At 32.2% G+C, this 27193-nt stretch overlaps 2 protein-coding genes across 5 annotated transcripts in view; one reads left to right on the top strand and one right to left on the bottom strand.

Annotated features, from left to right (window-relative positions):
* The window catches only part of LOC114335297 (lactosylceramide 4-alpha-galactosyltransferase), a 152042-nt gene extending 127061 nt beyond the window's left edge, over nt 1–24981 (bottom strand). The window contains exon 1 of one of the 3 annotated variants that reach the window (XM_050646041.1): nt 24957–24981. The gene's annotated coding sequence lies outside the window, so the exon portion shown is untranslated. The other 2 variants (XM_050646040.1, XM_028285512.2) reach the window with 2 other exon arrangements.
* Nucleotides 1–27193, top strand: part of LOC114335305 (pancreatic lipase-related protein 3-like) — a 593140-nt gene that overhangs the window by 492649 nt on the left and 73298 nt on the right. The gene's annotated exons all lie outside the window — the stretch shown is intronic.

Here is a 27193-nt window from a genome sequence, read left to right as displayed (position 1 = left end):
GTGGAGGTTTTCGATACTTTTTATATTCTTTGGGCAATTGATGATGATTTTGGGTGGTGAGGTTGACGTTTCTTCCAGGGCTTATAACTAACATACCATCGGCCACTGAAATAGCAAATTTTATTTACAAAACACAATCCTGTTAAAGAAAATTTCTTTCATCAGTAATAATATTACAAGTTGCCCAAAAAATATAAAAAGTATCGAAAACCTCCACTTTTCACCCCCCGTAACTCTGGAACCGTTGATTTTATAACAATTATGTTAAAAGTTGTTTTAAATTTTATGTAGAACATTTTTGTATAGAACATTGTTTACGCTAAAGCATAGTTTTAGAAATATTGACGAAAAACCTAAAAAAACTACTAATTTACTATTTACACGTGATTTAATAGTTTATTCTTAGAGTATATAAGCTATAGGAATTATATCCGCAATACGATATATTTTAAGTTTTCTCAGCATTTTTCTCTTAAGTTAAATCAATTAAAGGGTTGTTTGGGGGTGAAGGGGATGAGCTCAAAATCGAAACTATATAATTTCAAGAGCGCATAAATAGCTCGTAATTCTGCCGCAAAAACCGATTCAATATTCCTATTTTTAAGTAGTGGGGGGGGGGCTGACCACCACTAAAGTATTAAATTCCTGCTCAGTGGAACGAGCTCAAAATTTTTAGTTTGCGGAATATGAAAGCTCATAAATAGCTCATAAATCAGGGCTATTTGTTTTTTAATTTTTGCAAGTGGGCGGGGGGGCAGCTCAACACGGGTAATAAATTTATCATCTGCAAAAATGGCATATTTATCATTGTTTAAGTATCATCTTCGATATGGGCATAATTTTGGAGTTCTAGTACAGCTGCCCAATTTGATACTACTTTTAAATTACAAAAAAGAGCAATTCGTTATCTATTTGATAGACTTTCCTCTTTATATATTTTAGAAACTGTTTGTTGGATTCACAAGCATCTAAACATTTTTCCTGAAAGACCTGATCATGGCTACTCTTTTTAATTTTACTAATTTAATATTGTTTTGTTCTGTTGGTTTATATTTTTATATTATTTCACTTTTTTGTTAGCTTTGTCCATAAAATTGTACAATTTTCAGTGACAATAGTGATTACAGTGTTAATTTAAGTTAGAATATAAGCCCTCCGTTTGTTGGTTTGTTACTGTAATAATAATAAAATTAATAACACATATAAGTTGTGGACTCAGCTAGAAAAGTATCGAATTAAAAGTGTTTTTTATACTTTAAACAATATTGTAATTCGTAATGATTGATTTACGACTCCCTGTATTCGTTTTTTATTGCTGGTATAGATACTGAGTACATACCCGTATTTTCTCTTAATCTGCTATGTACTACACATTGTTAATTATTAAAACACTAGATTTTAAAAATTAAAAATATTGACTACTTATTCCTATGCATTTCTAACATTTGTATGAAAAATAAATATTATTACTAGCAAGTTTAACTTATTTATTTCATACCTTCCTTTTTAAATTTTAATTTAGTTAAAATTTCTCTTATTTGAACAATTTTAAAAAGAGATTCATGCATTTTATTTAAAATATTCCGTTATGAAACGGACCACCCATTCTCCGTCGTAGGACTACCTAAAGGTGGATTTTCACAGATCCGATGTCCGACGATACGATGATACGATAGAAATTTCAGAGAATTTCATTGGCTAAAAAGTGACAGTTGGGTATTCGTACGAAATTAAAAAGTCATCGGAAGAAGTTAAAATTATTTTAACTTTTGCACGAAAATCGGATGAATTTTGACATGACATTCTATCATGAAAGTCTTGATAACCTTACTTTTGTGAAGTGTTTATGTTTTTGATATATTGAAATGGAACAACAAAATCGTAATTATAAATGGATGTTGTTCTGAAACTATTTTCTTGTGGCATTTTTGTAATTAACTATTCTTAATGAGAAATAAGCCAAAATTTTAATAAAAAAAATGATTTTATTTTTTAGTAAAATTGTATTTCCCATTAAAAACAGTTAATTATAAATGGATGTGATGGTACTTCTAACAATAACTCACATTTTTATCCTCTTCAAACAGATAATTTGACGAATCCATGATGATCCAAACAATAATAAGAATAAAATCGAAATAAAACTATCTATACATATGTTCCTGTTCAATATCCAACAGCAAACATTTGTATCAAATATCAATCCATGGAATAATCTGACATATTACACAAATGTCAAAAAATTTCGGACACGACAATCAAATATAATCGTACGAAAAAATTTCGTATTTCGTGTCTTCGGATATCGGATCTGTGAAAATTAGCCTTATATGTTGCGACGTTGCCTTTTTTACTTCATGGCTTGTAACTGTAGGAGGCTGTGACAATGCGGATTCGTAACAGAAAAAGGAACGCTTGAGCAGATACATAGCCACCTTTACTTTACAAGCCATGAAGAGAAAAAGGCAACGTCGCAATTGATGACGTCGGTAGTCTGACTTTCGGACTACCGTTTTCGAAACTACAATTTTAAAGTACAAATTCTGGTAAAATTTATAGTATTTTTTGAGTCGAACAAGAAAATATTATTAATTAGAAGTTTTTACAAAATAATATTAAAAGTAATTCCTTGTAAGTAACGTTTATTATACAATAAAAAACCAATAACAAGAATATAAACGGGATTCATTTTTTTCGAATCCTAAGAAAACTAATAAGTATTTTTCAAAAATTTAAACGCAAAGTGAAAGATTACGTTAGGACCGAGGGCCCAAAGACCCTGAAAACTTCTATGTTTATTTTAATAAGTTACAGGGGTGAAAAACTAAGAAAATTTAGTGTGATTTTTAGTTTCAAATATGTCAAAAAAAACTTTATTCATTCTAAGGGACTTTCGGCCCTCAGTAATAAAGTAGTCTTTTATTCTGCGTTTAAATTTTTCAAAAATACTTATTAGTTTTCTCAGAATTTGAAAAAAATGATTACATTTAAAATACAGGCGTCAAAATTTTACATTTTGTTCCTTTCCCGTTAAAGTTTGTCGCACTTATTTAGAAACACCCTGAATTGATAAATAACAAATATAGTTGTTAAATATAAGCGAATTAAGAAAAAAACAGAATGTTAAGAAAACTGGAGTCTATAGTTGGGTTTTAATTTCAGTATTTTATAAATGCCCTATACACCATAAAAATTTAACTGGTTAGCAACAATATTATTACAGGGTTATTGTTAAAGAATTAGGCTATAACATATTAAAAAAATCACTTAAATCTTCCAACAAGTTTAGGAAATATAAGACATTAAAAATGACAAAATTTTTAAGTGGACGGATTTCTATATGCACGTAAGTTTATATAAAAATATATTATATTGAACTAAAATCATCTTAATAACATACCTTTTAATGTTCTTTATAATTTGGAGCACGAAATATTGTAAAATATTTCAGTTTCTCTGTAAATACAGTGAAAATTATTAAAAAAAAAAAATGAGAACTGTCAGAATTAATCGGTCTACCAATAGATGTTGCCAAGTTTCAACTTCATGGCTTGTTAAGTAAAGGTGGCTATGGCAGATATTAAACACCAGACAGATAACAGAACAAGCGAGGGAACACAATACAGGGTGATTGATTAATGGGGTACCTAAAGCTCAATAGATCCGCTATAGTAATAGATATCAATAAAAGTTAAAAACAAAATTGTAGCCAGCTTTGAGCTTCACATTACAAAAATAGTTAGAATGTTACAGGGTGTTCGATAACACAGTGGCAGACCAAACTTATGTTTTTTAAATGGAACATATATATTTTATTTTAAATTCAAAATCCTGTTAACTTCTCCATCACAAAAATATAAAGGTTTGTTATGTTATACAGGGTATTTACAAAGTTATAACCAATTTTATATGAAATCGTAAAAAGTTCAACTCCCTGTATAAATAAAAATAATCAAAACAGCAATGGTTTATTAATGCCATATTTTTTACGTATTGTCAAAATTTTCAAGAATCATTGACATCGCTAAATTTCTTTATATCAAATACAGGGTGAGTCAAAACGCAAGTACATTATTTTCTCAGTAATTTTAAATGGAACACCCTGTATTTTACATCACAGTTAAAAAGTACCATTACCGTACTTTAATTTTTAGATAACATTCCCTATGTCTAAATTTATTAGTTTTCGAGATATTTTCATTTCTCAATGGACCACTAGCGTGGCCACTCAAATCACCAGAATTTAATAAACTGGACTGATTTTTTTTGGGGTTACGTTAATAATGAAGTTTATAAAATACCTCCAACAACAAGGGATGAGATGAAAAATAGAATCCAAAGTGTATTTCGATGTGTTAATTTACAAATGCTTCGTAGAGTAAGTAGCTCATTCAATGATCGTTTTGGTAATTTTTAACACCTTATGTAATTAAATATTAAAAAATATTTTAATAAAAGTAGCTTCTAATTTTTTCAAATATGTTTTTTTTTTGCAAAATGTATTACTGATAAATTATTTTTCGTTCTTTATTTGTTACATTGTTACATTTACATACAAAAGTAGTGTTAAATTGTTTTCACAAAATGCTGTATTTTGTGCTTGTGTGTTTTTTTGTAAAATTTATTACTAATTTTCTTTCTTTATTTGTTACATATACATAAAATAGTAGTTTTTAATTGTTTCAAAAATGTTGCATGTTGTGGTTGTGTTTTTTTTTTGTAAAATTTATTACTAATATAGTTATTTTCCTAACAAGTGCAGAAAGTCATACTTTTCCGCACGCGACTGCAGTTTTCCGAATGACGCGAAGCGGGAGTTCGGCAAGCAGTCGAGTGCGCAAAAAAGACTTTCTGCAAGAGTTAGGAACAATATTTTTTCTACGAGTCTTTAAAAAATGACCAAATCTTAATCAATTAATTTAATTAATATGAAAATACATACACAAATTAATTCTTTGACAAGGTGGTCAAAACCAAACTTTCAATATAATTAGTTAGCATGACGACGATCTTGGTTTCCATGACGATGATTCAAAAAGACTGGTATTGTCTACCGATTTGACTTTCGAATTTTATGTCAAAATAATTTTATTTCATCGAATTCTCGCGTTAATTTCATTAAAACAGGAACACAATAAGATACATTTTAAATAAAATAGTAAATACTATCTAAATATTAGTTTATTGCATTATTATAATTATTTTAAGGCAATATTAAAATATCTAAACGCGTGCGGAAAAGTAAAACGCGTGTGGAAAAGTAAAACGCGTGCGCAAAAGTAAAACTTTCTAAACTAAAACGCGTGCGCGAAAGTAGACATTTTTGCACGCTCGTAGAAAAAATTATTATTTTTTCTTCATTTGCTACATTGTTACATTGATTACCGGATTGATAATCAGTAATCGTCAATTATCAATCCAGTCATGGCTTATTTAAAATTTAGATAAAAAACACCTAAAATAATTTGCTCGGAAAAATGAAAATATTTCGAAAACTAATAAATTTAGGCATAAGGGATATTATATAACCATTAAATTACGGTAATTTTACTTTTCAATAATGATATAAAATACAGGGTGTTCCATTTAACCTTACTGAGAAAATAATGTACTTGCATCTTGACTCACCCTGTATTTGACATAAAGAAAATTAGCAATGTCAATAATTCTTGAAAATTTTAACAATAAACAAAAAAATATGGCATTAATAAACCATTGCTGTTGTGCTTATTTTTATTTATACTGGGAGTTGAACTTGTTACGATTTTCATACAAAATTGGTTATAACTTTGTAAATACCCTGTATAAAATAACAAACCTTTATATTTTTGTGATGGAAAAGTTAACAGGATTTCGAATATAAAATAAAATACAGTGTGTTCCATTAAAAAAAAAACATAAGTTTGGTCTGCCACTGTGTTATCGAACAACCTGTAGCATTCTAACTAATTTTGTAATGTGAAGCTCAAAGTTGGCTACAATTTTTGTTATTAACTTTTATTGCTCTCTATTACTATAGCGGATCTATTGAGCTTTACTCCACTAATAAATCACCCTGTAAACCAATGCTGCTCTATTTCGTAGATTACACAAAGGCTTTCAATTCAATAAAATGGGAATCACTACATAGCACTACTACAAGATTGACAGTAGAAGGCTGAAGACCAAGAGGAAGATCTCCATCACGATCACGATGGACATACCAAATGAAGATTGATGCGAAAACCCATACATGAAGAATCGCAGCCATACTCCAGGGAAATAAGGCAATAATGCTTGAGCAGCCAGGTTGCAAATGGGTTTTTTGGGTACTATATACCTAATACATTATACATACAAAAATGCCCGTCACAGTTCGGACGAGAAATTTAGTTATTAACAAATAAGTGTCAAAAATGGCAGTTTTTTCGTTTAAATCGCTACGGCTAAAAATGGGGTAATTAAATATCTTATTTATACTATTATTCGTTTAGTAGATGAGCCAAGGTTTAAAATGGCAGTTTTTGAATTTCGGTTCAATCATTCGTTGCTTCAGAAATTTCTAAATAAGACTAAAATTTTGAAAATAAAAAAATTGCTATAACTTTTGTGAAAATGACCTTAAGACTTTCATATTGCACGAAAAGTTGAGACAAATAGTCCGTATAATGCACAAAAATTTTTAAGACGATTCGTCAATTATTTTAAATTTTATTCAATTTGTTTTTCACAATGAGCTTTTTTTTCGCAATATTATTGTTCAGAAAATAGTAATATAATAGCAATTCTGTGAAAACCATATGAGAGAAGAAAAGTCATGATTTCAAAGTGCTTTAAAAAAATCATTAAAAAGTCATTTTTATCATTCCGAAAACATTTTACTAAAGTAGGGTCATTTTTAGTTCATAAACAATTTGAATAACTTTGTTAATATTGACTGTAGAATAAAACTACTTTAGGATTTGAAAAGCTGGTATTTTTATTCGAATTTTCAGAAAAACTCTTTTTGCCTAGGTTAATTACAGTCAAAGTTAGCCACTTTTTTTATTTAATTGACAGCTACTTTGTTTATAACAATTAGGCAACCCAACTAGCGCCATTTCGAAGTTGAAGGTATATAGTTTATGTGTAAAAGTTTGAGTAAACTTTAAACTTCAACAGAGTTGTTAATAAAGCTTTAAAAATAATGTTCTAACGAAATCGATTTGTGGTCGGTGAAAATGAATTATTAAAATCCGTGCACTCAAAAAATGAAACTGATTCTTCAAACATATGCTGCGAATAATATCTCCAGAGTTTGTTGACGGATTTTGATCATAATTTTTTTAAATTGTATGTACTCGTAGTCTTGTAGAGTACGTTATATACGTAAATCCCCACCTAACATTTCAAAATGTTAGGGGGAGTTCCCCTTATCACTCAGGGATATGAAAATAGCTTACGACCGATTCTAAGACCTACCGAATATACATATATAATTTCATAAAAATCGGTCAAGCGGTCTCGGAGGAGTATGACAACTAACACTGTGACAGGAGAATTTTATAGATGTAAATATATAGATGGGTATTAACAAATAGGGGTTGTTGATGGAAAAGTGTAAATTAAGGGTTGTATGTATTTTATAATCCTACATCATATAAAATTAAGATAGACAATTTTGTCCAAAAAAATAAAAAAAAATGTCAGGGGGGCAACCCCCCTTATAACTTATGGGTATGAAAAATAGATTAAAACCTATTCTCAGTCCCTGTATACACTTGTAAAATTTCATAAAAATCGGCCAAGCCGTTTCGGAGTAGTATGGTAACTAACACTGTTACAGGAGAATTTTATATATATTGAAGTAACTGTGAATTAAATAATAAAAGTGGCTAACTTTGATCGTAATTAACATAGGCGAAAAGTTTTTTTTGAAAATTTGTTTAAAAATACCAGCTTTTGAAATTCCAAGGTAAATTTACTCTACAGTCAATATTAACAAAGCTATTCAAATTGTTTTCAAGTCAAAAATGACTCTACTTTAGTAAAATGTTTTCGTAGTGACAAAAATTACTTTTTAATGATTTTCTTCAATAATTTGAAAACAAGACTATTGTTCTTTCATGTGGTTTTCACAGAATTTTTATATAATTATTATTTTCTGAACAATAACATTACAAAAAAAGCTCTTTGGGATAAACAAATTGAATAAAATTTAAACTAATTGACGAATCGTCTTATAATTTTTTGTGCAGTATATGGACTCTTTGACTCAACTTTTTGTGAAATAAAAAGTCGTAAGATCACTTTCGCCAAAGTTTTAGCAAATTTTTTATTTTAGAAATTTTAGTTTTATTTTGCAATTTTCGACGCAACAAATGATCGGACCAAAATTAAAAACTGCCGTTTTAAACATTGACTCATCTACTAAAAGAAGAATACTATAAATAAGATATTTAATTATCCTGTTTTTACCTGTAGCGATTTAAACGAAAAAATTGCCAATTTTGACCCTTATTTGTTAATAACTAAAATTCTCGTCCGAACTGTGACGGATATTTTTGTATGTATAATGTATTAGGTATATAGTACCTAAAAAACCAATTTGCAACCTGGCTGCTCAAGTGTCCCGACAAAAACCTTATTTCCCTGGAGTACCAATGAAGACAGTACACCAACAATATTTTTAGAGTGTCACCAGGTCGTGGAATGAGGAGTTCAATGACTGAAAATGTGGTGTATCTGTTAGCTGTTAGTACGGGATCCGAATAGGAGGTCGAAATGTACCCGTCTGATTGCGGAATGAAACATCTTTTTTATTAAATTTCATACATACACAAACACGACCAGCATGGGTTGCCTATCAAAATCGTGTCAGAGCTATCCTTAAGGGGGGCCGTAGTGGTTGAAATCAACATTTTAAGCACATTTCTGTGAATTTATTTTTTTTTGAAAGTATGAGAGAATAATTTTATTTTTAAATTAAATAAGCATATTATGTATAATTCAAAGAATATTCAAAACAAAATTCAAGAAAAAATATTGAAAAATAAGCCAACGGTGGCAAATTTTTAAAGCCACCTCAAAAAACAATGAATTTTGAGGTGGACATCAGAATTTATCATTGGATCATGGTAGACAAAAAATTCAAAAAGATTTTATTAGCTTATGAGTTTCTCGAGGTAACGCTGTCAAGTTTCTTTTAGTTTAATCTTTGACTTTTTAGTATCACTCAGAAGTCAAAATAACTAAATTTTTTACAAAGAAAAAGGTGAAAATCAGTGGCGTAACAAACTCCGTCGGCCCCCCCCTCCCGCAGAATTGAAAATGGGGCCCTCTTTAAAAAGTTACTAAATACGACTTGTGTAACAAAAACGTATATGTAATAGCCTAGTAAATGACCGTGAAATACGGAGATTCCGTGTAATTTTCAGTGTCACCACCGAAGTTATCAAGTCAATACTTTTTAAATTATTTGCTAGTGAAAATGTTTATTGTTCAACAAGAAAACCAAGTTTTCAAGCTTGGTTTTCTTGGTCAAGTGATTTTTCGCAAATAACTCAAAAAGAATTTGATCTAAGAAATATTCTTAGCAAAAATGTAGCTTATAAAAAAATTATGTCTATCAACCCAGTAAAAACAAAGTTGTGACTTACGAAAAATTCTTCTTATTCTTCAAATTCCAAATCGAATATTTCAACGTGAAATAACCAAAAAATGAAGCACTTTTCGGGAAAAAACTCATTGAAATTTTTTTAAAAAAAGCTTTATCTTTATTTTTTATAAAAGTTTCGAGCATCAAAACTAAGCAAGTTACATTCAAAATAAAGTTAACCCCTTGGTTTGGTAAAGAATCGTGAAAGTCTCCCCCTATTTAGCACCCCAAATTAAACTAATCATTACCGCTTTACAAATTACTTAACTTTTTTTATATGATCTGTAAGTTTCACTGGTCCAAAGACCTCATTTTTGAACGAGTCACTATTCACGACTGTATGCAAATTTTGAACAGCGATATCTTAACCAATTTTTGTGTTAATAACAAAATAAAACCATAATATTTATAAAAGCAAAACCTACATTTCTTTACTATTTGAGATTTTTTGTATTACGAATACTTTTTAAGTTATTTTGAAAAAGGGCATTTTTCCAAAATAAAAAACCCTTTCCTACTAAAAACCAATTTTTTTCAAAAATAAAAACTTTGAACCGGTCAAACAGATCATATAAACAATACATATATAAAGTAATTGGTAAAGCGCTAACTATTAATTTTATTTGAGGTGCTAAACAGGTGGAAATTTACACGATTTTTTTTTCCAAAAAGTGGGCCAACTTTATTTTGAGCTTAACTCGATTAGTTTTGATCCTAGATACTTTTATAAAAAATGTTTACCCATTCAAAAAAATTTTATTAAGTTTTCCCCAGAAAGTGCTTTATTTTGGTTATTTTACGTTGAAATATTCGATTTGGAATTGGACGAATAAGAACAATTTTTATTGAGCTTTAACTTTGCTTTTACTGTGTTGATTGACTTCATGAATAGACCATTTTTTTGTTTTTTATAAGCTACATTTTGGCTAAAAATATTCTTTTGATAACTTAGGTACTTACTTACTTTCTAACAGCTTTCTTCGTGTACTACTATCAGCGAATATATCTACAGTGTTATTAATACATATAGTCCGTCCGCTATAACTTTTGCCATGCGGTATGATTCATTTTCAATCAAATTAAGCCAAAACATAAATTGAAACGAACGTCGATGTGCATATACATTTTGTGTACCGTATACCATATACTACACACATCGGCGTACGTTTCACTTTCTGTTTCGACTTAATTTGATTGAAAATGAATCGTACCGCATGGGAAAAGTTATAGCGGACGGACTATATCTATCTGATGTACAACTTTATTTTCAATACTACGCTGCTTAAAAAAGGTTGCGTATGTACCTATGCCTATAATAATATAAAAATCACACATTTTTAGACGACAAGATGGAGCCCCTGCCATATTGGGTCCCCCGCAAGCTTCAAGATTCAAACATGTAATTCATCTTCTGTATAATAGAGAAGTTCCTGTAGAATAGATGGACAACTTACAGAATCTATAGACATAGGCAACGGAATAAGGAAAGAATGTTTTTGAATCGCGGGATAATTTACAAAAGAAACTGAGAAAACGAGTCGAAGGTAGGGAGATAATGTTGAATATAGCTATCTTCGATTCGCATTGCAGCAGGTTCGCGTCAGCACGCTTGAACGTAATGAACAACGGTCAACAACTACTGTTCTCATTTTCTTTTGTAAATTATTCCGCTATTCAAAAAGATATTCCGGTGTGCATCATTTTACGATTTGACAGACAAAAAAGAAATTGAAAATAAAAGTTGACAATACTTTAAACGCTTTTTCCTCAAAACTGCTTTTTCAAAGGCTGTAGACATTGTAACTCAAAAACTACTTGACCGACCCACCTGGAATTTTCTATCTATTTTCTTTAGGTATTTCTTGAGGTAACACTGTCGATATATTTTTTGTCTTATGCTTATTTTTTATTTAACAATAATAAATATGTTGATTTTCGCTCTTTTTTGTGCAAAAAAAATCGTTGTTTTGATTTCTGAGTGATACCAAACAGTCAAAAATCGTTATAACTAAAACAATTCGACAGAGTAATCTCGATAAACATATTGGGACCGTGTAAGTTCGGCAAAGCGACCTCTATTTCTACGCTCTGTACTTTTATTCGCACTTTTAATTATATTGGCCAATTATATTAGTCCTGGTTGCTGGATAATTGTCAAGGCCATAGTCCAAAAAAATAATAAGAAGAAAAAATAAGATGCAGGTTATGTTATGCAAAATTAAACAATTGTATGTAGTAAATAAAATTAGTTATTAAAATGCAGTACTGCAAGCAAAATACAATTAATTAAATTTACCTTTATATAATAATTGCATACCATATCAATATTGTGGAGCAATATATAATTTTTCTGCTTCAATGACAGAAGGTATGAAATATACGTAAATTTGACAATTTGAATTATTTAAGGCTATGGGTACATAATTCGCAAATATTTTACGTGTATCCCTACTTTTTCTGTCTTTACACGGCAAATTACGTGTAGTAAAATTCACACTGGTATGTATATGTAAACATTACTAGAATGTCATTCTACTTGAAAATGTCATCATTAATTTAAAGAGATGGCTTTTGAATGTTCTTGAATAACTGTTATTTTTATAATTGCAAATTATTAATTCAGTTAATAAATGTGATAATTTTTTCACTAACTATGTATTCATTGATTGTAATAATTTATTTGTACAACAAAAACTAATACTCAATCGAGAAAAGAGAAAAAGTGTTAAAGTGATTTTTTAATAATATATTGTTCTTATGGAACGCTTACAATTTTAAACATCTTTAACAACAAAATACTTGGATCACAGAATATATTATCCTGATGTTTCTCTGCTTGGATCTTCCACAAATAATACACAATAAATAACTTTTTATTAAGTTCACGTCTTATATCAATTATTTATCAAATACACTATATATCAATAATATTTAATCAATAACTCAAAATATTCCCGATGCAATGTCAAATATTTAAAATTGTCACTGATTGTCAGTGTCTGACTGACAATATGCTGATAATATTATATTCGGCTGAGTGCGTTGTAAGACAAAGATAGATTTGTAAAATATTACCACGGCATTGTGTTCATTTTTTTCGAATCCTGAAAAAACCAATAAATATTTTTGAAAAATTTAAACGCAGAATGAAAGACTAAATTATTACCAAGGGCTGAAAGTCCCTTAGAATAAATAAATAGTTTATTTTGAATGAGATATTTGAAATTAAAAATCACACTAAATTTTCTCTTAGTTTTTCACCCCTGTAACTTATTAAAATAAACATTATAGAAGTTCTCAGGGACTTTCGGCCCTCGCTAATAACGTAATCTTTTATTCTGCGTTTAAATTTTTCAAAAATACTTATTAGTTTTCTCAGGATTCGAAAAAAATGAATCCCCATTTGAATAGCATTGCAGCCGAAAATACGTACCGATCCTCTTAAGATAGTTGCAATATTTCTGCGCGACTCGCTTTTCTCGGTCGTTTCTCGTTTCCCTTCCAAGTACTTGCACACCGCGAATATTGTTTACCATGATCCAATGGTAAGTTCGGATGTCCATCGCAAAATCTATTTTTTTTTTCGAGGTGTCTTTAAAAATTTGTCACCATTGGCTTATTTTTCAATATTTTCCTTGATTTTTTTTTAGTATTGTTTGAATTATACTGAATACGGTTATTTAATTTTAAAAATAAAATAATTTTATCATACTTTCAAAAAAAAATTCACAAAAATATGCTTTAAATGTTGATTTCAACCCCTACGGTCCCCCTTTAAGGATAGCTATGACACGATTTTGATAGGCAACCCATGCTGGTCGTGTTGGTCTATGTATGCAATTTAAAAAAAATGTTTCATCCGGCAAGCAGATGGGTACATTTCGACCTCCTATTCGGATCTTAGACTATGTGGTGCGTATCTTAAATATACAGGAAAAAGTTGATTGACGTGTATAATATTTTGTGATATTCTTGTTCTCATGATCATTTTTCAGTGCGTCACAGTTTTTCGATTTCTCTCTAATGCATTAAGTTAGATGAGACGGAAAAAGCGGAGCTCCGTGATTAAACACAAAAATAATGCAGCATTACAATGGTTATATACATAAGATGTCTATTCCTAACCTACGTTTGATTCGTTGATATTTAGTATGCGCGTTTTTTCTAGCCAATCAAATACACGTATTACGAACATTTGACGAAAACTTCGTTCATTTTGGCCATTTTTTAGAAGTGTCAAAGAGTCAAGTGACGTTTATTATTCAGGTCAGTATTTTGTGTACCTGTCATTTTGAAATTTCGAATTCGACTTCCCTTGTGTTTCACAACGTCTTTGTGCATTTTTTTGTGTTTTGGTTTAGAATTTAGTTCGTTAAAAGTTAGTCATTGGCGTGAGGAGACTAGAGACATTTGAGATGTACCGCAGAGTGCTAAATATCTCATGAGTAGATAGAATAGCCAACGTGGAGGTAATGAGACTTACGCATAAGGAACGAGAAGAACTAACAAATAAGAAGAAAACTGAGATATATGAGACATGTGATGAGAGATGTATATCTAATACTCCAGGTCATTATGCAAGAAAAAGATCTATAGTAAGGAGACGTAACTCATGGCTGAAGAACCTTAGGAACTGGTTTGGATGTAACAACAATGAATTATTTAGAGCCGCGGTTTCAGAAATAAAGATCGCTCTGATGACTGCCAACTTTTGAAGCGGAGACAGCACCTAGAGAAGATAACAACAACACCAGATAAAAACACAATTAATGGATAGTTTTGTGTCATTTTTTAATGTTTCCATATTTATAAATTTAATTAACAATATTGTTTACTTTTTAATTTTATTCCCCTTTATAAAAAATACCTACATGTTAACATATTGTGTAAAAATCAAATAAAAGGTGATACAGTAGCGATCAACAGGTAGCCAAAACGCGTTCCAAGATTGCGGCTGTAATTTTGAATATTTTTTCGAGATATTTGGCACACGTATTCGTAATATAATAAAGAATGGCGGTACAGAGCCCAATTTGAAAAATATATTAATATGTGGAAATTACTCTGTAATTAAATACAATATTAAAAAAACGAGCCTGTACCGCCATTAAGAAGAACAAAAAAATACACTTTCTTCAAATAAACTTTTTTATCCAATTCCTAGATTTTGTGTCATTTTGGAACTACTAATGAAATAAAAAATTTTAGTAGTTCCAAAATGACACCAAATCTAGGCATCGGATAAAAAAGTTTATTTGAAGAAAGTGTATTTTTTTGTTATTCTTAATGGCGGTACAGGTTCGTTTTTTAATATTGTATTTAATTACAGAGTAATTTCCACATATTAATATTTTTTCAAATTGGGCTCTGTACCGCCATTCTTTATTATATTACGAATACGTGTGCCAAATATCTCGAAAAAATATTCAAAATTACAGCCGCAATCTTGGAACGCGTTTTGGCTACCTGTTGATCGCTACTGTTTCCTCTTATTCCACCAGCTTTTCACCTATGGCTAAGTACGATTCTAGCATCTGTCAGATTCGTCAATAATTACATGAAATAAGTCTCGACACACCCAATACAGTATATGACGTCATAATTAATGACGCACTGAAAAGTGATCATGAGAACAAGAATACAATAATATTTGAGTTGAGTTTGTTATTGAGTATAGGGGCAAATAAAAATACTATACACAATATGTTTTTATCCAAAATTTGCAGTTTGTTTGTTCTGTGAATATTTTATAGGCTAATAACATAAAGTAAATTATTTATTTTTTAAACTAAAATACTAATGCTATAAATATCTATAGTATCTAAATATTATTGAAATAACATTTGTCAAAGCAATTACAACTAAGTTTATTATCAATAAGTTTCAGAAGAACAAGGACAAAAACAAAACAAGATATCAACGATAGTTGATAGAATATATTATCATTATCTATACCAAAAGATAAAGGATCACAAAAGAAAGAAACAAAAAGAACAAATGGAGTAACGCATCTTATTCTTCGAATGAATTGAGAGGATTAGATGCTAAGGGATGAAAGTGATAAAATGGTTTAATTGAGAAAAACGAAGTCAAAGTTAAATTTACATAGTAAATTCTACAGCGAATTAATCACTTATGGACTTATTTTGAATTAATTTTGCACCTTTTCTTTATCTAATTGTAAAAAGCTTTTGTAAAGTTAGTACTTATTTTCACTCAAAATATTTGAAATTTAAAAAAAAATTCGGGGTCCCGGTGAATTCGTAACTATTTTAATCCCCCATCCTAATTACAGGCCAATTGGTAACTCTGGCCCTCAAGTAATTTTTCGGTAACCAATCAACTACCGGTGAATTCTTAACTAAATAAAGGTATAATCTTTTAGACTTGAAATAAACATATGAAAATCTCTTTGCTTTTAAATTATCAGATGGATTTAAATAATTTATCATTGCTAAACATCTAAATATTGAATTTACAATTACTTGATAAAAACCAAGCTTGTGTAGAGCTATACTTGATGGAAATAATATTTATAATACGTGTTAATGAAACACTATAATATTGTTTCAATTGTTTTATTAAGATATTTCAATTTTTGCTATTCTTTATAGGTACATATAAATACAAATATAATGTTTTTAAGCAAACCAAGAAACATTCGGTTTAGATTTAAGGTATTAGATTTAATCAATGGTTTCGAATTCACCTGAAGAAAGTTCGAGTTGGCAGGTCAGGTAATAGAAAAGTTACGAATTGGCCGGTGTACCTACATTTTGATTTGAAAATTTTTGTCATTAAAAGTTACGACTTGGCGCGTGTCCAAAATTCGCACTTGTACCCCTCTGCTTCAAATTTTGCACTTCTTTCTCTTTGCCACTTAAGTACCTTACGAGTTTCTTAAATTCTTAATCTAGAATAAAAGCAAAATTACGTAGAAATTAAACGTTTTTATTTTTGAAAAATTGCTTGGTACATTTTGTGTTTATTATTTCACTTATTTTGAATACTTTTTTAAGGGCTTGATTTGCAAAGATACTAAACCATTCACCAAAAATAATATCCAACACCTTATAGGCAAAGGGATACAAGTGAAGTTATACCTGTTTGCCGCAAACTGATTTTAAATATTTCGTAATTAGTCAAACCTGCGATATAGTAGAACCTGCGATATTTCGCCACCAGTAGTATAATTCACCTGTATCTATTTGCCACTAAATTTTTAGTACTATCTAGTATTATTTTGTGCACTTAACTCAGTTTACAATATTTTGTCACTTGTACCCCTTAGCATCTAGTCCCCTCAATTATTATATTCAGGACCGGTAACAATTTTAGCAAATTGTCCTCTATCTTGAGCCTTCCGCAGCAAATTGTTTGAGCTAGGAATGGGAAAAACCTACCGGTTTAAACCTAAAACCGGTTTTTTTACTTCGCAATAACCGGTTTTAGCGGTTGTTTTTTTGTCCCGGTTATAACCGGTTTTTTCTTTTTAAAGTAAAAACCGGTTATTAGGTTTTTACGGTAATTAGGATTATGTTAGGTATTATCTTGGATCCCAATCATAATTATTATTCTCAAGTAATTATTCTCAATCTCAATCTTACATCAGCCAGAAACAATTATTAAGTTTTATTATATTTCCTTGAAAAGATATTTTTAATCATAATATTTACATAAGAAGTGATCTGGTTGAATTAGACGCAAACATCATTTATTTTTCACACTTAACTCTTGACATTGAAAGTGGGTGAATGACTTTTTCTGATTACCAGAAATAATGCTCTGACTATGAATATCGAATTACTGATTACGAATACGAATCCCCAGGAATTTCGCTAGGTTTTCAAAACGATACACTCATACAGGAAGTATTAAATGAGATAAAATGTACCTATTCTACAAATATACAAACGTGTTAAAAATAATACATGTTCTTTCGATAGTACTAATTTTGATCATATTGATATCGAGTCGAATGGAGTATCGCAAACTAAAGTGTATTATAAATGTAACTTTGTAACCCATTGGATTAAAAAACCGAAAACCGGTTTTTCCAAATAACCGCCAGGTTAAACCGTAAGCAAAAAAGCCGGTATAACCGAAAACCGGTGTTTTGTCAAAAACCGCTATCCCTAGTTTGAGCCCAAGCGTGTTCAATATCTTGTGTTTACGTCCAGAAGTTTTCGTCCATTTTCGATCTTTATTTTCAGGATTCTTGCAGTTTCATTAGGCTGAGGCCACACGGGCGATAATTTACGGCGCCGTAAGAGCAGTAAACCTGACGAGGCATTGGTTGACTAACTCATATTTCATCTACAATTGGGGGACGAGTTAGTCAACCAATGGGCTTATTGCTCTTACGGCGCCGTAAATTATCGCCGGTGTGGCCTTTCGCTTTTTTAGAGCTGGTGTATCGGACTCTATCATACAGTGCGGTGGAATAAGTGTTGCCCCCCCCCCCCTGTTAACTTGTTTATTTTAAGAATATAAACAAAACGCTCGGACTGGTCGATTTTTAAACTAACCATAGTATAAAAATCCACAAGGACAGAGGCGACTCTAGCCCATGTAGCGCCCGTGTGCAGTCGATGCCCTGGCGCCCTTTGGTAGACTCGCAGTCAAAATGGAATAGTTGAATAGGTACCTACCTAGTGCTTGTACATATGGTATTAGGTACTCTTATAATGCAAACAAAAATTAAGATGCAAATAGTGCAATATTAAATGATGTCGGGAGCCAATAAATATCCACAGCGTCAGAACAGCCTACCCAAATTTGTTAAAAATATTTAATTAAAAATGACCTTTTTATCTATTAGGCAAGGTTGAAAATTGGTTGAGGTTGATAAAATGATGAACTACATACTACTTATTTTCAGTAGTACTTAAAAAACTAACAACAAATTGTTAATATGGATAATTTTTGAGGAGCTCTGACTCCGCTGAGAGTCTCAATAATTGTGGTAGTCTTCTTCTTAGGGTGCCTGTCCGTTCCGAACGTTGGCGATCATTCTGGCTATGATGACTTTGTTGGTTGCTATACGGAATAGTTGTGTTGGGATCTTTCTATACCATGCTGTCAGGTTAGCAAGCCAGGATATTCTTCTTCGTCCTGGGGCCCTTTTTCCTTCAATTTTACCTTGTAAAATGCATTGGAGTAGCTCGTATCTGCCTCGATTTTTCATTATATGTCCCAAGTATTGCAGCTTACGGGCCTTCACGATGTTGACTAAATCTGCGGTTGTGTCCATCCTCCGTAGTACTTCTTCATTGGTGAATTTGTCTGTCCATGGTATCTTCAGGATCCTTCTGTACAACCATAGCTCGCAAGCCTGAAGTTTCGATAGAGTTTCTGCCTTCAATGTCCACGTTTCTACTCCATATAGACACACTGAGTACACGTAACATTTAAGGAGCCTTATTTTTGTTTTTAGGATGAGGTCATGGCTCTTGAACACAGAGCTCATAGTCAAGAATGCACTTTTTTCCTTTCCGATGCGACATCTAATCTCTTGAGTATTGTCCCATGACTCATTGATTATAGTTCCCAAGTAGTTGTATTGTGAGACACGTTGAATTCTCATTTGGTTCACATACAGATTTGCTCCAGTTATTTCCACTTCCAGATTTGCTTGCTGATGATCATTAGCTTGGACTTGCTGGTGTTTATATCTAGTCCATATATTCTACTTGTTTCCGTTATTTTGTTCATTAAGTTTTGCAGGTTACTGAGCTTGATTCCATTTTTATTGAGATGCCTTCATCAGTATCTTTTAGAGTTTAGAGCATCTTCAAAAATATGCTTTGAGTACAGATCATCAGCGGTGAAATTATGCATCCCTGTATCACTCCCCTTAAGATTTTGACCTGATATGTATATTCTCCATCTATTCGGAGCACTGCTGATTGATTCCAATATATTATTTTCAGGTCGCTTCCGTCAATCCCTGTCCTCTTCAGCTCTTCCATCATTTGTTCATATATGACTCTATCGAAAGCCTTCTTGTAGTCAATAAGGCATGCAAAATAATCACAGCTGACATCTCTACATTTTTGAAACAACACCTGCACGCTAAATAAAGCCTCCCTCGTACCAACAGCGTTCACAAATCCAAACTGATTGGGCGCAATTTGTTCTTAGTATTTTCAGTAAAGTGTGGTAGTAATAAAAGAAAATCTTCCTTTTAAATAATTTTAATCAAATGAAAAGCCGCTTTACTTTATATTTACATGTTAACTTAAATACAATACTTAATCCATTCCGTCAAAGCTTATTTCGCAAAATTATCCCGCGACACCTGTACAAACTCTTTTGAAAATGCCCGACAAGTCCCACGCAATTTGACCTTTATAGGTTCCACACCAGATTTCGGAACCATTGTCCGTATGTCTTCAAACGAATCAAAAGATCGCCGTCCGTCTGTTGGACGGACAGCCGGGCGGGCGGCAATCTATAAATTGCGCTTAAGTGCCAATGTAATTTTTCATTAATCGTTTTAAAGCATATTTTATGTTGAAACAAAGTAAAGAACTCGCTCTTTGGCGATCGGCGCCCCCAACATCCCGACGCCCGTGTGCACCGCACACCCTGCACAATAGGTAAAGCCGCCTCTGCACAAGGAAAAAGTTTTCCTGTAGTTGACTGTATACCATGTGATACAAAAAACAATAAATCCTATATAAAAGGTATATTTAAAAAAAACCCTCAAAAGGGCCACATCAAATTCACATAACTAGTTTTCGACTGGTTTACCAGTCATCATCAGTGCTTACCAGTCATCATCAGTGCTTACCTAAAATGAATATAACCTGATAAAAAAGGCAAAGATCTTGAAATTTTGACTAGGGTTAAAAAAATATTAGGTTATACTCACGTGCAATGTACATGCTTCTTGGTGGTTAATCAATTTTTACAAAAATAGGGGTTTCTATTTAAGATTTTAAAGTAACCCCACCCCTCCGTGGGGGGTCGTGTTTGGTGTAATTCGATAGATTTTTGAAAAATATTAAACACGTATTTTTCAGTTTTTCGTTCTGATATTTCTTTCGCAAACTATCGCGAAAGATTGGAAGTGACCGTTATCTAGTCAAAATGAGCTTTAGAATAATAAAAGACATACAAAATGGCAAAAAGAGAAAAATATTAAAAGAAAAAATCAGAAGCTACAAACTGAAAGAAATAGAAGTTAAGAAGAGATACCAGAAATGCCTAGAGGAACATCGGAAAAGAGAAAATAAGTACCAAAATATAGAAGAAAGATGGAAAAATTATAAACATAGTCTATTAGTAGCTGCAAAAGGGAACGAGGGAAGCCCTGTTCGCTGTAAATGTACTTGTGCAAAGGTGCATGGATGTTAATCAGCCAGTATATATGTGTTTCTTGGATTACAACAAAGCCTTCGATAAGGTCAGACATAACCGCCTTATCGAATTACTTGAAAAGAAAAACTTAGATATGAGGGACATCAGGATCATTAGTGCTATCTATTATAATCAGATCGCTGTGGTAAAAGAGAACAACGCCTTTTCAAATGAAATACGTATTGAGAGGGGCGTCAGACAGGGCTGTGTCCTGTCTCCTACTTTGTTCAATTTGTATTCAGAGGAAATAATCCAGGAAGCACTAGAAGACCTAACCACGGGAATAAAAGTAAATGGGCGACCAATCAATAATATACGGTTTGCCGACGACACTATTTTATTAGCCGAATGTCTTGAGGATTTACAACAAATGGTTGACAGAGTGGTAGAAGTCAGCCAAGAAAACAGACTGTCCCTAAACACAAAAAAGACACAATTTATGGTAATCACAAAAGTTCAACAGCGCCAAGAAAGCATAACAATACATGGAGAACAAATTAAAAAGGTTGAAAAATATAAATATTTGGGTACAATAATTAATGAAACTAATGAGTACACAGAAGAGATTAAAGCAAGAATAGGACAGGCAAGAAATGCTTTCAACAAACTAAAAAAAGTACTCTGTAGCAGGGACATTACAATTTCTTTAAAGATAAGACTTCTGAGATGCTACGTGTTCTCCGTATTATTCTATGGGTTGGAGGCTTGGACATTAAAGAAGGATGTTTCGGACAGATTAGAAGCCTTCGAGTTATGGGCCTACAGAAGAATATTAAGAATAAGTTGGGTGGATAGAGTCACGAATATCGAGGTGTTGAGAAGAATGGGGAAAGATAAAGAGATTTTAAATACAATTAAAGTCAGAAAACTGCAATATCTGGGACATGTTATGAGGGGCGAGCGTTATAACTTGTTACAATTGATAATGCAAGGAAGAATACAGGGTAGAAGGAGTCGCGGAAGAAGACGGATCTCCTGGTTAAACAATTTGAGAGCTTGGTTTAATTGCACTTCTGCTGATCTCTTTAGAGCAGCGGTATCGAAAGTGCGAATTGCCGTGATGGTTGCCAACCTTCTTAGAGGAGATGGCACATGAAGAAGAAGAAGCTGCAAAAGAGAGTTGTGGAGTAACAAGAATAAGTAATAACCCCAAAAAACGTACAGCATGGTGGACAAAAGACTTAGAAAAAATAGTACAAGAAAAGAAACAACTGTGGAAAAAATACTTAACAGATAGAAAGCAAGAAAGCTATGACAAGTACAAAGAGAAAAGAACAGAAGTTAAACAGATGGTTAAACATAACAAAGACAGAAAATTGGTAGAATTTGGAAATAAATTAACAGAAACATTCGGTGAAAACCAGAAATTGTTCTATAACACACTTAAGAGCATGAGAAAACCAAAACCAAAGTTACATTTAACATTTACGTTTAAGTTTACAAGTTTACATTTAAAAACGTGAAGGATAAGAATGGAACCACACTTACAGAAGAGAATGAGATTATGGAGAGGTGGAGAGAATACTTTGAAGAACTCTTGAAAGTGGAACAAGTAGAAGGAAATAAGATAGAACAAAACAAACATCAACACACCCCACAAGAGCAACATGAACAGATAGGAAATATAACACAAAAAGAATTAGCAAATGCAATCAACAAAATCAAGATGGGAAAAGCACCAGGACATGACGATATAACTGCAGAAATGGTCAAATACATGAATGAAGAAAGACAACTAGAATTACTAAACATCATGAACCAAGCTAAGAGAGAAAAGAAAGTACCACTAGACTGGCAGATAGGCATTATAACACCATTGTATAAAAAAGGAGATAGCAAAGAATGCTCAAACTATAGATGAATAACACTTGGAAGCACAGTAGGAAAACTTTATGTTAGTATATTAGAAAACAGGCTACGAGAAAAACTAGAAAATACCTTTGAGGAGAGCCAGAGTGGTTTCGGGAAAGAAAGAGGGACGAACGATCAGATTTTCATAATGAGACAAATAGCAGAAGAAGTTATTAAAACAGAAAAATAAATACATGCATGTTTCATAGATATGGAAAAAGCTTTCGACAGAATTAAAAGAGAAGATGTTTGGAAAATTCTAGAGAAAAAAAACAAAAAGCTATGTAAGGACAAGAAATGAAAAATCAAAAATGTTCGACAGCAACATTGGATTAAAACAGGGTTGTGTCATAAGCCCACTACTCTTTAACCTAGTACCTACTAGATGACGTAATAAAAGAATGCAAACACAAATGAAGAAAATATAATGTAGGATATTGGAAGTTGAGAATGGTACAAATAACAGAACTATGCTACGCAGACGACCTGCTAATCATTGGGGAGTCCGAAAAACAATTACAAGAAAATATAAATATACTGTATAAAGAGCTAAAAATCAGAAACGTGAAAATAAACAGAGAAAATCAAAAACAGTGATAATTGAAAGACAAAAAGGAAAACATAATATAGAAATAGACGGCAAGTAACTTGAACAGGTAGACAGATATAAGTATTTGGGGGTAATCATAAGCCGGGATGGAAAATTAGAAGATGAGATAAATGAAAGAATTGCAAAGACTGGTAAGCTGTACAATATTATTAAGAGTAACTTTTTAAAAAAGAAAGAAATACCTAAGAATATAAAAACGGAAAGAGTAAAAAATATTGTGAAACCCACTCTAACCTATGCCTGTGAATCTTGGGCATTAACAAAAAGGCAAAAGAATAGACTAATAAGCACAGAAATGAGATTTTTGAGAACAATAGAGGGAAAAACAAGGAAAGATAAAATTAGAAATCAAACCTTTAGAGAAAATCTGAAAATGCACCCAGTTACAACAACAATCGAACAAGGACAACTTAGATGGCTCGGACATGTACTGAGAAGAGGAGAAGAAAAAATAGTAAGACAGATATATGAAGCGAGAGATATAAGAAAGATATAGATAGAAGAAAGAAGAGAGGAAGGCGAAGAAAGACGTGGACAGAAGAAGTGAGGGAAGCGGCCGACAAAAGAGGAATAAAATGGGAGGAAACAAAAGCATTGGCCATGGATAGAAGGAAATGGAAGGAAATATGAAAGAAAACGACGGAGCTAACTCCGTAATAACTTAGACCGAAAGGTAGACGAGTTCTGGATTAAGTAAGTAAGTATAACAATCGCGAAGTTTCTATTTAAAATTAACCTAGCTCTGTGGGGGTCGTGTTTGGTATCATTCGATAGATTTTTGATTGAACACGTATTTTCCAGGTTTTCGATTGATTGAATATTGAACACGTATTTTTCAGGTTTTCGATGTAGTGTCAATTTTGCGAAATATTCGCTTTTTTTGTGAAACGTTGTGACTGACCCATTTTCTTACGCCCCGCTCAAATCGGCAGCTTTTTTAAATCTCTTCATGTACTTAACTTACCTTGTCTTAATTTGACATTTTCGAGTTTTGTTTAAGGATAGATTTTTTACGCACTGCCCCCAACGCACGCCCCTGTAAGAAGAGTCCATATATGGTAAGGGTACATTTACAGGGTACAAGATTTCTGACGCGCTTGAGTAACTGCAAAAATCCACGCTTGGGCTCTCCTACCATAAGCTGAAGTACATTGATATATTATGAGAAACGAAAAAGAGTATGGGTTAGTCCAGGTAATTATTCAAAAAAACGATATTTTCCGAAAGACCTGCAGTGTCTACAAGATATATGGTAGGTAATTTCTTGGAGAGGACAGCGGAAATGCAATGCAATATGAATGAACTACAGAAAAATCAAATTTCTTTCCATAACAAAAGTTATGGAATAAAACAATCATTTTTTCTCACTCCACTCTTCCACTCAAATACAGAAATTATACTTACAACTAGGTTTTATCACATGATTTAAATTTTTTCTAACAAAAGAAACATATTTATTCATACTTAGTTATTAACTAAATGTTATTAATTACCATTTGAAAAAATTTACATTACCATCCGTCTTATCTTTTCACCTTATCTACAAAAAACAAACTGGGATTAGTCTTTCGTTTGACTTAAACTACATTATTTATATACTTTGTCGTATCGTGCCAATTTTGTTGGATATAAAAAGGGAACAACTGCAATTTTTAGGATATAATTACGCATTTTCAGGTTCTTTTCGTAAACCAAATCAAGATGCTGTGTCCGACTGATATGATTTTATCGATTTTTGAAATTCTCTCAATATTTAAATGGGAAATATTAGGTTTGTTCTAGCATCAGTTTCAAACGGTTTGAAACCATCAGCGAATAGTCGACCAGCGCGAGTAGAGGGGATAGCACTGGTGACTGTATTATGTTCTCTCAGTGACCAAATGTTTGCTGACGGTTTCTGACTAGTTTGACTGTTTGCTAGAACAAACCTATTATCTCAATTTGGGCCAACTGGTTGTATTGGTAGCTTTAGCCCAATCAGGGAACGCAAAATTTTACGAAAACCTCCAAAAAAATAAAGGAAGGATGAAAATTTGGGAATAGGTAGTTGAAATTGTCTATTATTATATAAGGAAAAGTTTACAATTCTACGTCCTCTCCATTTTACAAAAATTGGAAAATACGGGGTGAAAAATTTTTTCTCGGGGTGAAAAAATATACGTTAAAAATAAGTCCGGAATTGGATAAAAAACTAATTATAAGTAACTTTTCTTCTATAGAGTTTTTTTACTAAGTCAATACTTTTCGAGTTATTTGCGAGCGAATGTGTTCTCATTTTTAACCAAAAAAAAATGTTTTTAGACGGTTTTTCGGAGATAACTTAAAAAGTAAGTATTTTAGCGAAAAAAATATTCTTAGTAAAAATATACCTTATAAAAAATTGAAAAAAATGGAGTATGCGTGAGGTCTGCAGACCCAGTAGAAGCAGAGTTGCAGCTAATGAAATGTAGGTTCTTCTTCGTCAAATTCCAAATCGAATATTTCAATGTAAAATAACCAAACAACGGAGAACTTTTCGGGGAAAATTCATTAAAACTTTTTTAAAGTGTTTAAAAAAAGGTTTATTTTTGTTTTTTAAAAACTTTCCGGTCTTAATTTGAATGTATTTTTTTCATCTTCGAGAGGGGGGTATTCCCCTCCATTTTTGTAAAATGGAGGGGATGTAGAATTGTAAACTTTTTCTTATATAATAATAGGCAATTTCAATTACCTATTCCCAAATTTTCATCCTTCCTTTATTTTTTTGGGGTCAGACTGTTCTTTGATCACTTTGGCTTATCACAAAATAACATTTAGCACAACAAAAATAAATGTTTAAATACAGCACTTAGAAACTTGCAACTTCTTGCTTTTGTGTTTAGGATTATGTCAGGAAAAAAGTCTACTATAGAAAAATTGGCAGAAACGCATAGTTGCATTTCAAAGTGCATAAAATGAATCAAAAAGTGCATAAACACGTCATAATAAGTGTATTAAGGACCAGATCTTGTTACTCGGAGGTTTTTGGGGTCGCTGAAGAAAGGGGAAAACGTCATCAGAACCAACCACCTGAGCATCCGGTGCCAAAAGGCACGTCATTAGAAGTTTCGAGGGTTTCGGCACTAAATTGATGCTAACAGATTAGGTACTCGTTGGTTTTTGGTGTCGCTCAACAAGAATACGCAATCATAAACCCCTCCAAACTCCTGAAAATAACATGTCTCAGCAGTGACCTTGGGCACCAGGTGGTCCGGGGTCGGTTCTGATGGCGTATTCGTATTCAGCGACCCCAAAAACCGCCTAGTAAGCTATTTGCATGTATTCAAGGCCGAAAACCTTCGAAACTTCTAAAAATGACCATGAGCACCAGGCGCCCCGGGAATCAGTTCTGATGAGGTATTCATGTTTAGTAACCACTTAAAGTCCTCGTGTAATCGGTTTGCTTCAATTTAGTGCCAAACGCTCGAAACTTCAGAAGATGACGTGACCCTAGACATCAGGTGCTCCAGGTATTGGTTTTGATGGCGTATTCGTTTTCAGCAATCCCTTAGCAGTGACACTGGGCACCAGGTGCTCTGTGTGTCGGTTTCTGATGGCGTATTCGTTTTCAGCATCCTTAAAAACCTCCAAGTAATCTGTTTTTATCAATTTAGTACCGATAATTAATCCTCCAACCTCCAGATGACGTGCCTTAGCAGTGACCTTAGACACCCGGTGCTCCGGAGGTTGGTTCTGATGGCAAAGTCGTGCTCAGCGACCCCAAAACCCCCGAG

The sequence above is a fragment of the Diabrotica virgifera genome, chromosome 3 (genome assembly GCF_917563875.1).
Source record: "Diabrotica virgifera virgifera chromosome 3, PGI_DIABVI_V3a".
Classification (NCBI taxonomy): Eukaryota; Metazoa; Arthropoda; class Insecta; order Coleoptera; family Chrysomelidae; genus Diabrotica; species Diabrotica virgifera.
This window is presented reverse-complemented; position numbering and strand designations above follow the sequence as displayed.